Source organism: Palaemon carinicauda, chromosome 4, assembly GCF_036898095.1.
Source record: "Palaemon carinicauda isolate YSFRI2023 chromosome 4, ASM3689809v2, whole genome shotgun sequence".
NCBI lineage: Eukaryota > Metazoa > Arthropoda > Malacostraca > Decapoda > Palaemonidae > Palaemon > Palaemon carinicauda.
Window position 1 is genome coordinate 106849242 of NC_090728.1, and position 12261 is coordinate 106861502.

Below are 12261 nucleotides of genomic sequence, written 5' to 3' on the forward strand. Positions count from 1 at the left end.
CTCCCAGCCTGACAAGGGACTCAACTGAGTTCGGCTGGTACTGCTAGGGCACCACAGCCCACCCTCCCTCGTTATCCACCACAGATGAAACTTCATAACACTGAATCCCCTACTGCTGCTACCTCCGCGGTCATCTAAGGCACCGGAGGAAGCAACAGGGCCTACTAGAACTGCATCACAATCACTCGCCATTCATTCCTATTTCTAGCACGCTCTCTTGCCTCTCTCACATCTATCCTCCTATCACCCAGAGCTTTCTTCACTCCATCCATCCACCCAAACCTTGGCCTTCCTTTTGTACTTCTCCCATCAACTCTTGCATTCATCACCTTCTTTAGCAGACATCCATTTTGCATTCTCTCAACAGGGCCAAACCACCTCAACACATTCATATCCACTCTAGCTGCTAACTCATTTCTTACACCCGTTCTCACCCTCACCACTTCGTTCCTAACCCTATCTACTGGAGATACACCAGCCATACTTCTTGACACTTCATCTCAAACACATTCAATTTCTGTCTCTCCGTCACTTTCATTCCCCACAACTCCGATCCATACATCACAGTTGGTACAATCACTTTCTCATACAGAACTCTTTTTACATTCATGCCCAACCCTCTATTTTTACTACTCCCTTAACTGCCCCCAACACTTTGCATTCTTCATTCACTCTCTGACGTACATCTGCTTCCACTCCACCATTTGCTGCAACAACAGACCCCAAGTACTTAAACTGATCCACCTCCTCAAGTAACTCTCCATTCAACATGACATTCAACCTTGCACCACCTTCCCTTCCCATACATCTCATAACCTTACTCTTACCCACATTAACTCTCAACTTCCTTCTCTCACACACCCTTCTAAATTCTGTCACTAATCAGCCAAGCTTCTCTTTTGTGTCCGCAACCAGTACAGTATCATCCACAAACAACAACTGATTTACCTCCCATTCATGGTCATTCTCGTATACCAATTTCAATCCTCGCCAAAGCACTCGAGCATTCACCTCTCTCACCACTCCATCAACATACAAGTTAAACAACCACAGCGACATCACACATCCCTGTCTCAGCCCCACTCTCACCAGAAACCATTCACTCACTTCATTTCCTATCCTAACACATGCTTTATTACCTTTGTAGAAACTTTTCACTGCTTGCAGCAATCTTCCAGCAACTCCATATAACCTCATCACATTCCACATTGCTTCCCTATCAACTCTATCATACGCTTTCTCCAGATCCATAAACGCAACATACACCTCCTTACCTTTTGCTAAATATTTCTCGCATATCTGCCTAACTGTAAAAATCTGATTCATACAACTCCTACCTCTTCTAAAACCACCCTGTACTTCTAAGATTGCATTCTCTGTTTTATCCTTAATCCTATTAATCAGTACTCTACCATACACTTTTCCAACTACACTCAACAAACTAATACCCCTTGAATTACAACACTCATGCACATCTCCCTTACCCTTATATAGTGGTACAATACATGCACAAACCCAATCTACTGGTACCATTGACAACACAAAACACATATTAAACAATCTCACTAACCATTCAAGTACAGTCACACCCCCTTCCTTCAACATCTCGGCTCTCACACCATCCATACCAGATGTTTTTCCTACTCTCGTTTCATCTAGTGCTCTCTTCACTTCCTCTCTTATAATCTCTCTCTCATTCTCATCTCCCATCACTGGCACCTCAACACCTGCAATAGTAATTATATCTGCCTCCCTATTATCCTCAACATTCAGTAAACTTTCAAAATATTCCACCCACATTTTCCTTGCCTCCTCTCCTTTTAACAACCTTCCATTTCCATCTTTCACTGTCTCTTCAATTCTTGAGCCAGCCTTCCTTACTCTCTTCACTTCTTTCCAAAACTTCTTATTCTCTTCATATGAACGACCCAACCCCTGACCCCACCTCAGGTCAGCTGCCCTCTTTGCCTCACTTACCTTGCACTTTACTTCCACATTTTTCTCTTTATATTTTTCATACTTCTCTACACTATTACTCTGCAGCCATTCTTCAAAAGCCCTCATTTTCTCTTCCACTTTTACCTTCACTCCTTCATTCCACCATTCACTACCCTTCCTCATGCTGCCTCCAACAAACTTCTTGCCACACACATCACTTGCAATCCCAACAAAATTTTCTTTTTGTAGCGAATTGGCACGGTGGTTTTCCCTGATGCTCTAACATTTGTGATCGATTATTTGAGGACTAATCATGCAATCTCCAGCTTCTTCTGCCTCTGGAAAGTTGAGTATTTATTCTTTATAGTGTATAATTTTTAGCTCCTGCTTCACAGTGAAATTAGTTTAATTTAATGTATTATAGAGCTTGGTCGGTCACCGGAGGCGCCATGGGCGCTGTCGTTTGTTTTGCACGTGTTATATAGTTAGCAGAACGGCATTCCCGGTTGTAATAGCATTAATAAATTATAAAGCTATTTAGGCACAATTATAAATTTACTAGTAGATATATATATATATATATATATATATATATATATATATATATATATATATATATATATGCATACAAATTTCCTTGTCTTTATGCCGATCGTATACGTTAGAGTTTAGGCTATTTAGGTAACCGAGATCTCGCCCCTCGCTAGGCTACCTAGCCTTTGCACTTTAGTATACTTTCATACATTATCCCCGTTTACCCTCGTGTATCGTTTTATTAATTCAATGGGAGATAGTTTATCTCCTAGAATTAGTTATATAACTCGATACTCGTCTCCTGTGGAGATTTAAGAGTAATCCCTCCTTCCCTCTGAGTGCCGCCATAGGCGACAACCCTATACTGGTCTTGCCATAGAGTAGTTCACTCCGGCTTGACTAGGCTAGTGTTTTCTGTCTCCCACCCTTGCCTGCGAGTATCCCGGCTTTGGTTTTTTGACAGAACCTCAGAGTATCCAGTCTTTCTGCCGGCGGCTGAGCAGCAGGGTGAGTAGTCACTCCCCTGCAGGCGTAGAGCTGTCGGCATAGGAGGCTAAGCCTCCCTAGGCCACACTTGAAGTGGTAGTATGATGCCACCACCATTCTTCTGCCGCCTAGGATGGCGAAGATACTGAAACAAAGTTTCACTCTTGTGTAGAAGTGGCGGCAATCCTGGCGCCTTCTTCTACACTTGATACAGGACCCTTTCCCTGCCCCTCTCTGTCCTTTAGTGATGGCCTAGCTATTGCAATCCTGTGGCCGTCGTCTACAATCTCACTGCTTGCCGGGTAGCTTGTGGTGCTGGCCGGGCTCCTACATAAGCAGCTGTATAGTCACTCAGTCTTTCCATTATGGATGCATGGCTCCGGGAAAGGTTGTGCCGGCTGTGACGGCTGCCAGTGGGAGACCCCTCTACTGTTGAGTGTTCTTCAGTCCTCCCTTGGACTGCCATCCACATCCCTGAAACCGGCACCGACCGGCAACGGATCTTGTGGCTGGATGCCAGCCTGAACGATGTATTCTCCCCTTCCATTTGAACCCTCATTCTGGAGGAAGGCAGTAAGGTTAAGTATTTACACCCTATTTATTGTAAACATACATTTTAATAAGGCAGCCCTTCACTCCTTGCTTTCTCTCTCTCTGTCAGCTAGTGCCACCAGGTTCTAACCCAGCCGGTTATGGACCGGTACCGTCAAGTACTAACTCAGCCGGCAGCATGCCAGCTGGACCGGTGCCACCAGGTGCTATCCAGCCGGTGACATGCCGGCCGGAACGTTCCACCAGGTACTAGCCTAGCCGGCATCAGGCCGGCTGAACTACAATATATGATTATACAATAGCCAGTATATTTGCAGTATAGTATATACTGCTGACAGAAAACTAAAGTATGAATTATACAGTAGTTATTTTCCAACATACCTTATGTATCCTTGCACAGTCTATTGTTTAAACCAATTCTATATTGAAAGAAAAGATTTCCTTCAATACACTGATAGTTAATCAGTTAACAAATTACCCCACAATATTAAATAATTTAGTAGGGTCAGTGTTAGTATACACTTATTCTATCCCTAGAGGTTAGAACCCTTCTCTTTAAGTTTGCCTTGATAAGGAAACTCTATAACCTTAGTATTGGGGGAGGTCACACCAATTGGCTGGACAGGAGACACAAGTATGTGTCTTTCCTATCTCCCTTCTAGCTTACTATCCTAAGCTATAATGGTTGAAATATTAATATTTTGCATATCTGTTTATCATGTGAGATAAACAACCGCATACTCATTTAATTTTCCTTTCTTTACAGGAGGACCAAATGAAGTGCGACGTGATCTTCTGTAACTACAGGAGTAGGAACTTCTGTGGTCACAAAGTGTGCAGGTCTCATGCCCCCTGCACCATCGCTACCCAAACCCTGTGGTATTGGGACCCCCAAGACTGCAACATCTGCCAGACCTTGGTGACCGAAGGTTTCGACGACCCCAAGTCAACAGAGTCGAGGGATGACGCACGTGAAAAGCTGCGCAAATGGGTGCAAGTGTTCCAGAAGAAATCTCCGGAACCGTACCTGCCTAATGAAAGGATGCGTAGCTTGCTGTTCCTGAAAGCGGGTAGTGAAGCTGTCGTACCCCAAGCACGACCCGGACCTCCCTGCGTCCAGATTACCATCGAGACGGATGTCAGTGAGGCGTTGCAAGGCATGGACATCCACCAGGAGGAAAGGACGTCAGAAGTGTCCACGGACACTAAAAAGGATCCTTTGAAGGATGATCCTCAGGAGAAGTCTACTCTACCTCCGGAAGAAGATGAAGTCGAGTCGGAGTCCCTTCTGTCTGTGCCGGCACCAGAACCGTTTCCCTCAACATCTTCTATTTCTACCCCTCCATTAGGCGACATGGGCCAGGCACTGGCCCATCTTACGGCCCTAATAGAGACCATTCGCAAGCAAGGCGAAGCTAGGGAAACGAGACTTGAGAGAGAGCTCTGTGAAGCTCGACTATCCGCCTCCCGGGGGTCATACAATTGACCCAGAGTCCAAGACCTCCCATCCTGCTCCGAAACCAATCCCTGGAGGTATGCGGAGTTTATGTCAATCACTAATGGCAAATTCTACATATCGGACAAGATGGGAGCTGTCCCTTTAAACGACATCCAGTTCTGGCCAAGCTTTAATGCTTACCCAGACTGCTTCATCCAACTGAAGCAGGAGCCAGCGTCAAAAGAGGAGACAGAAACCAAGGAGGTCATGGTATTCGACCATGACAAGGCACAGGCTCTCTTGTCGAGTAGCCTGAAGAAGGTGGGTTACACGAACTCGGAAGTGTCCGCCTTGAGCAAGAAGCCTCCTACCTTTCTTGCTCCTGCTTCAATAGCCATCCCCTTTACGTCGAAGGCTTTTAAAGCTGTTGCCAAGGCAGTGGAGGCAGGCAAACCATACCCTACACTAGAGGAGTATAAACCTCTGTCGTTAGCTCTGTCTATGGAGGATAAGGAGTGGAAAGAAGTCCACCTAACCTTCTCAGTAGGGAAGTTGGATGCACATATCATGGGACGACAGTTCAGCGAGAATATCCCGAAACTGTCAGACTTTCTCTTGCGTAGGGTGCAAGAGACGGAGAGATTGCGGCTTCCCTATCCCTACAGAACTGCATGGAGATGTGTGCAGGCCAAAAGAGCACCCCAGACATGAACATTGTCATAGCCAAGATGCACATGGCCACCTTAGTAAAGGACCTGTACGCCTTTATGAAGGCTAGGAGAGCATGTAGAGAGTTCGTGTTTGCTGCAGCAACAGTGAAACACGAACCCAGGAAGCTGATAGCTTCCAATATCTGGGGTAAAGACCTCTTCCCAAATGAAGTGGTCAAGGAGGTAGCTGATAGAGCTGCCACGGAGAATAGGAACCTTTTCAAGAAGTGGGGCATCTCAGAAAAACGTAAGTCTTCCTCGGATGCAGGTCCCCAACTTAAGAGGAAGAACAAGAAACCTAGACTACCCTCTTGGCCTGCCCAACAACATCCCACAGTCACCATGACTGCGGTGCCCCAAGTGGTTGCTCAACCACAAACCACATACCAAGTGATGCCTCAACAGCTGGTTGCCCATTCACAAGCATTCAACCCTGGGTTTGAGAGGCAAACCACTACCTTTCGTCCCAAAGGTAGAGGCTCCAGACGGGGCTCCTCAAGACACCCCTCACGAGGTAGGGGAGGACGCTGTCAGGTAGGTAAATCCTCCGGATAATTGAAGCAATGAGAGGCTTCAGGTAGAAGGGAGGCTCCAACGCTTTCAGGATCCTTGGACCTTCGATCCTTGGGCCCCCAGCCTGATCAAGAACGGACTTGGATGGAGCTGGAGCAAGCCTCCACCATCATTTCCTCAATTCTTCCCACACTCCACCCCCTCATTGGAAGAATATACCCTAGAACTCTTGAGCAAATGGGTAATAAGGAGAGTAAAATCCATCAAATTCCAGGGAAGGCTGTTTTGTGTTCCCAAGAAGGATTCAGAGAAACTCAGAGTCATTCTGGACTTGTCGCCACTCAACAAGTTCATCAAGAACAGCAAGTTCAGGATGTTAACCCTTCAGCACATAAGGACCCGGTTACCAAAAGAGGCGTACACAGTCTCAATAGACCTGGCAGATGCTTACTGCCATCTCCCAGTCAACCGCCCCCTCTCCTCCTATCTAGGATTCAGCTACAGAAGAAAAAGTATGTCTTCAGAGCCATGCCCTTCGGACTAAACATAGCTCCAAGGATCTTCACGAAACTTGCAGACGCAGTCGTTCAACAACTACGCCTAGAAGGTGTTCAGGTAGCAGCGTATCTGGATGACTGGCTGGTGTGGGCAGCATCCAGGACGGCTTGTCTGCAAGCATCCAAGAAAGTGATCCAGTTCCTGGAACATCTGGGATTCAAGATCAACTTCAAGAAGTCTTGTCTCTCTCCAGCTCAGGAGTTTCAATGGCTGGGAATCCATTAGAACTTGAAGTCACACCGCCTCTCCATTCCCCCAGGGAAGAGGAGAGAGATCATGGGGTCTGTCAAGAGACTACTGAAATCTGACAGGATCTCAAGACGCCAACAGGAAAGAGTACTGGGCTCTCTCCAGTTCGCAGCAGTAACAGACCTAGTGCTAAGAGCACAGCTGAAAGATGCGTCAGGAGTCTGGAGAAGATACGCATCAAACGCTCGAAGAGATCTAAAAAGACCGATACCGACCTTACTACAATCACTTCTCAAGCCATGGTTGAAGACCAAGAACCTAAAGAGGACTGTACCCTTGCAACCACCTCCACCATCGGTGACCATCCACACGGATGCCTCGACGGAAGGATGGGGAGGTCACTCCCATCAAAGGAAAGTCCAAGGGACTTGGTCTTCTGTGTTCAAGACCTTTCACATCAATATTTTTTAGGCCATGGCAGTCCTCTTGATGTTGGAAAAACTCACCCCTCGCAGATCAGCCCACAGTAGGCTGATCTTGGACAGCGAAGTGATAATGAGATGTCAGAACTGACAAGGGTTGAGATTGCCCCATATCAATCATGTGATATTAGCCATCTTTTGTCTAGCGGAAAAGAAGAAATTTCACTTATCAGCAGTTCACCTTCAAGGGTTCCACAATGTGACAGCGGACGCTCTATCCAAGCTCAAGCTGATAGAGTTAGAATGGTCCCTAGATGCAGACTCATTCTCCTTCACTTGCAACAAGTCCTGGAACTGCAGATTGACCTCTTTGCGACGAGCGACAACAATAAACTACCTCGATATGTAGCCCCATACGAAGACCCTCTAGCGGAGGCGACGAACGCCATGTCCCTCGATTGGAACAAATGGACCCGGATTTACATATTCCCTCTGACCAATTTCCTGCTAAAGGTCCTCAACAGGCTGAGATCCTTCCGAGGAACGGCAGCTCTAGTGGGTCCCAAGTGGCCCAAGAGCAACTGGTTCCCTCTGATAATGGAACTAAAACTGAGGCTGGTCCCTCTACTGAACCCAGCACTATATCAACGGGTTCAGAAGACGACTGTCTTCGTTTCATCACATAGAACCCAAAACCTTCATCTCATGATTTTCTTGCCTTAGTGGTGAAAAAAAGATTTGGGATCTCAAAAGGCAGTATAGACTTCTTAGAAGAATACAAGTCCAAGTCAATTAGAAGACAATATGAATCGTCTTGGAAAAGTGCGTTGCTTTCGCTAAAGCAAAAGGACTGAAAGAAATCTCAATAGATTTTTACAAGATCCCAAAGGCATGTGCTAGACTTAGGCCTGCAGCTCCTCCGAAGCCCATATCATGGTCCTTGGACAAGGTCCTACATTATGCTTCAACTGTGAACAATGAAGATTATCCTCTTAAGGATCTAACCCAAAAAGTTATTTTCCTGTTCACTATAGCCTCAGGGGCTAGAGTTAGTGAAATAGTGGCCCTATCCAGAAACGAGGGCCATATTCAGTTCACAGAAGCGGGAGAACTGAATCTCTTTCCTGATCCAACCTTTCTTGCCAAAAACGAGATACCCACTAAGAGATGGGGTCCCTGGAGAATCTGCCCTCTGAAGGAAGATGTCGCTCTGTGTCCAGTAGAAGGTCTAAAATTCTATCTTCGAAGAACTTCAGACTTCAAGGGAGGACAGCTCTTTGAAGGAGAAACTTCAGGATCAAACTTATCCTTAAAACAACTGAGGGCGAAGCTCACCTACTTCACTCACAGAGTGGATCCTGACAGTACACCTGCTGGTCATGATTCAAGGAAAGTTGCTTCATCACTGAACTTTTTTCAGTATATGGACTTTGAGCGTCTTCGCTCATATACTGGATGGAAGTCTTCCAGAGTGTTCTACAAACATTATACAAAGCAAGTGCAGGAACTGAAGCATTATGTGGTGGCGGCAGGTAGTGTATTAAAACCTGTCATCTAGTACTGCGATGAGCAGTGAATTGATTGGGACTGTCAATTAGGGTGAAAAAGGTGTTGACACCTTCCAGTGCAATACTTTTAAGTGGGTGTCACCATGGTGACACTAAAGACTGTTCAAAATCTCAGGTGTAGAATTATACAGATAACACTTGTGCCAAGTGTACTTGTACACAGTGTCGACAATATACAACATTTACAGATAATTATATTGGAAAATTTTATCAAATTTTCAAATTTCATAGTAGCACTAATCATTTCTTCCCTTTCAAGTAGAAAACTTTTCTGTTTAAAGTTGTACGTATAATTCCCTTAATACATGTTACACTTGTTAGCCTATTTTTATTCATTCATCGTAAATAAATGTCTATTAAAGTGTAATTGCGTCTTATTTCGCCCCACAGTTAGGACAATAAAAAATAGCCAGAGTTCTCTTACTTATTTACCTAAGTAAACCTCATATTATTGTATGCTTACAAACAATAGATATAGTTGATACTTATTGTTCCAACAACATATACAAACCGTGAGACTTTTGTAAATCTAGTTGATACTTATGTTTGTTCCTACAATATATGCAAACCTTGAGACCCCTTTTCTACTGTCTAGTATGACTCTTCCCTGCAGGGTGCAGGAAGCCCAAACATTGTACATGATTAGTGGTAATGACGTATAACAGTAACGTCATATGTCATATGACCATAGAAAAAGTTGTCCCAAGGTTAAGGCACCTATGAAAATCCACAGATACAATACTTTCTAGTAATTCTCTGGTAAACTTCCATCAGGACGACATGGCTTGAGCCCCAAAAAACGGATTTTGAAGCGAAGCGAAAAATCTATTTTTGGGTGAGATGGCCACGTCATCCTGATGGACCCGCCCTCCTTTTCCTTAGAAAAGGCTTAGGCAAGATCCCTCCTGAAACTACTATATCTGTAGCACCATGCTCAATGCTACAAGGAATGAGTGCCATCTTGGAGACTCGTAATAGTACGGGAGGAAGGGTAACCTTGATAACGGCTCCCCTTCGGTTTTTTGCCACTCTTCCCCCTCGAAACGAAAACGCTATACGGGGTGAAGATTGCTATGTGTCGTATCAAGATATACATCCCCTGATATTATGCGATATCCTTAAGAGAGATTTTAAGGATATTCGCGCCAGGAGTTAGAATTCTGGAGACCTAAAGGTCAATTTTCTTGGAATATCACTGTAGTCAATTATCCCTTAGAAAGCTACCAATAGGAACCTTCCATCAGGACGACATGGCCATCTCACCCAAAAATAGATTTTTCACTTCGCTTCAAAATCCATTTTATGTCGTACGACAGTGGTCCAAAATGGCCGCCTCCAGTCATAGCTCTGCTCCACTAAAAATATCTAAATTATGCTAATTTAACTGTGAGAAGGGAGCCAAAAATTATACACAGGAAAGATTAAATACTCAACTTTCCAGAGGATGAAGATGCTGGAGATTGCATGGTAATAATCCTTGAAATAGTAACAAAACCAAGAGCAGTTGGGAGATAAACTTTGCTTAATTCGCTACTACAAAAGGAATAGTTACGCCGTAGTAGTACTGGGAGGCGATCCACCGGGTAACCTTGATAATGGCTCCCCTTCAGTTTCGCCACTCTTCCCCCTCAAAGGGAAAACTCTATTTGGGGTGAAGATTGCCATATGTCGTATCAAGAAATACGTTCCCTGATATGCGATATACTTAAGAGTTATTTTAATGATACTTGCACCAGGAGTTAGAATTCTGGAGACCTGTGGTCAATTCTCTGGGAGTATCACTGTAGCCAAATATCCCTTAGAAAGCTACCTAAAGGATCCTTCCATCAGGACGACATGGCTGAGCCCAAAAAAAGTTTTCAAGGGAACGACCTTACCCAACGACCCCCAAAGGTACCTACTGTTCCCCAATGCTTTACCTAAAATGGTAGTGCCCCAGGAACAGGTCCAGTCTCCCCTCATACAAATGAAGATCGGCATGGACATAGACAAGGCACTAGAAGGCATGGACATCCCCCAAGAAAGGACGTCGGAAGTGTTCATTGACACTGAGAAGGCCCTACTACATGTAGGCCCTGAAGAAGAAGTGGAACATCCACAAGCGGAGGAAGAAGGATCCGTTTCAACGGCAACTGGAGACCCTCAGTTTGCCGGGACGGCATACCAACCTATGCCGTCAACCTCTTCAATCCCAACTCCATAACCACCGTCATAGGCCGTCATGAATGAAGAGATCCTCACTTCGATTCAACGGATAATGGAGTTGTTCCAAAAGGTACAAGAGACGATGAGAGAATCACTCAGACTACAACAGATACTATTGCAAGAGAGGACGGACTGCCCAAGACCTACCAAGAGTTCTACTATGAAGCTCCTTAAGGTGCTGAATTTCTCTCACCGCTCTGAAACCAATCCCTGGAGGTATACGGAGCATATGCCCATGATGAATGGGAAACTATCCGTCTCTGAGAAGTTGGGGACCAAACTGATTGAAGATCTTGAGTTTGGCCTAACTTTTCAGTTTACCCAGAATGCTACATGAGACTGCGGGATGAACATGCAACCCGTGAGGAAACGGTACCAAAAGAGGTCATTGTCTTCGAACATTTAAGGCGCAAGCCATCATCCTGAAAACCTTGAAAGCAGCCGGGTACACCAACTCCAAAGTCTCAGCACTGAGCAAGAGACATCCCACGTTTCTTGCTTCTTCCTCCATCTCTTTCCCCTGTTCGGAGAAAGCACTAGACTTTGCCGTCAGGGCAGTCAACAAGGGCAATCCTTGCCCAACCTTAGAGGAATGCAAACCCTTCTCTCTAGCACTACCTGCCTGCGAGGAGAAGTGGAAGGATGTCCGTCTAAGCTTCTCCATCTCTAAGTTAGATCCAGAGATAGCAGGCCAGCAGTTCAATGAGAACCTTCCGAAGTTGCCAGACCATCTTCTGAGGAGGGAACAGGAGACGAAAGAGAGACTAGCGGCCTCCCTTTCTCATCAGAACTACCTGGAAATGAGTGCAAGTCTACAGAACGCCCCAGAAAGGATCATTTTCCTGGCTAATTCCCACATGGGTACCCTTGTGAAAGATTTATATGCTTTCCTCAGAGTGAGGAGAGCCTGCAGAGAGTCCGTTTTGACCTCAGCAACCATAAGACACGAACCAAGGAATCTGATTACCTCGAACATCTGGGGTAGAGACCTTTTTCCCACAGGAACTGGTCCAAGAGATCATAGCCAGAGCAACCACGGAGAACAGGAACCTTCTCAAAAATGGGGCATGAGCTCAAAGAGGAAATCTTCCTGGGACGGAGGTCCCCAGCCTAAAAATAAAAAGGCAAGGAGACCATGCAGATCTGCA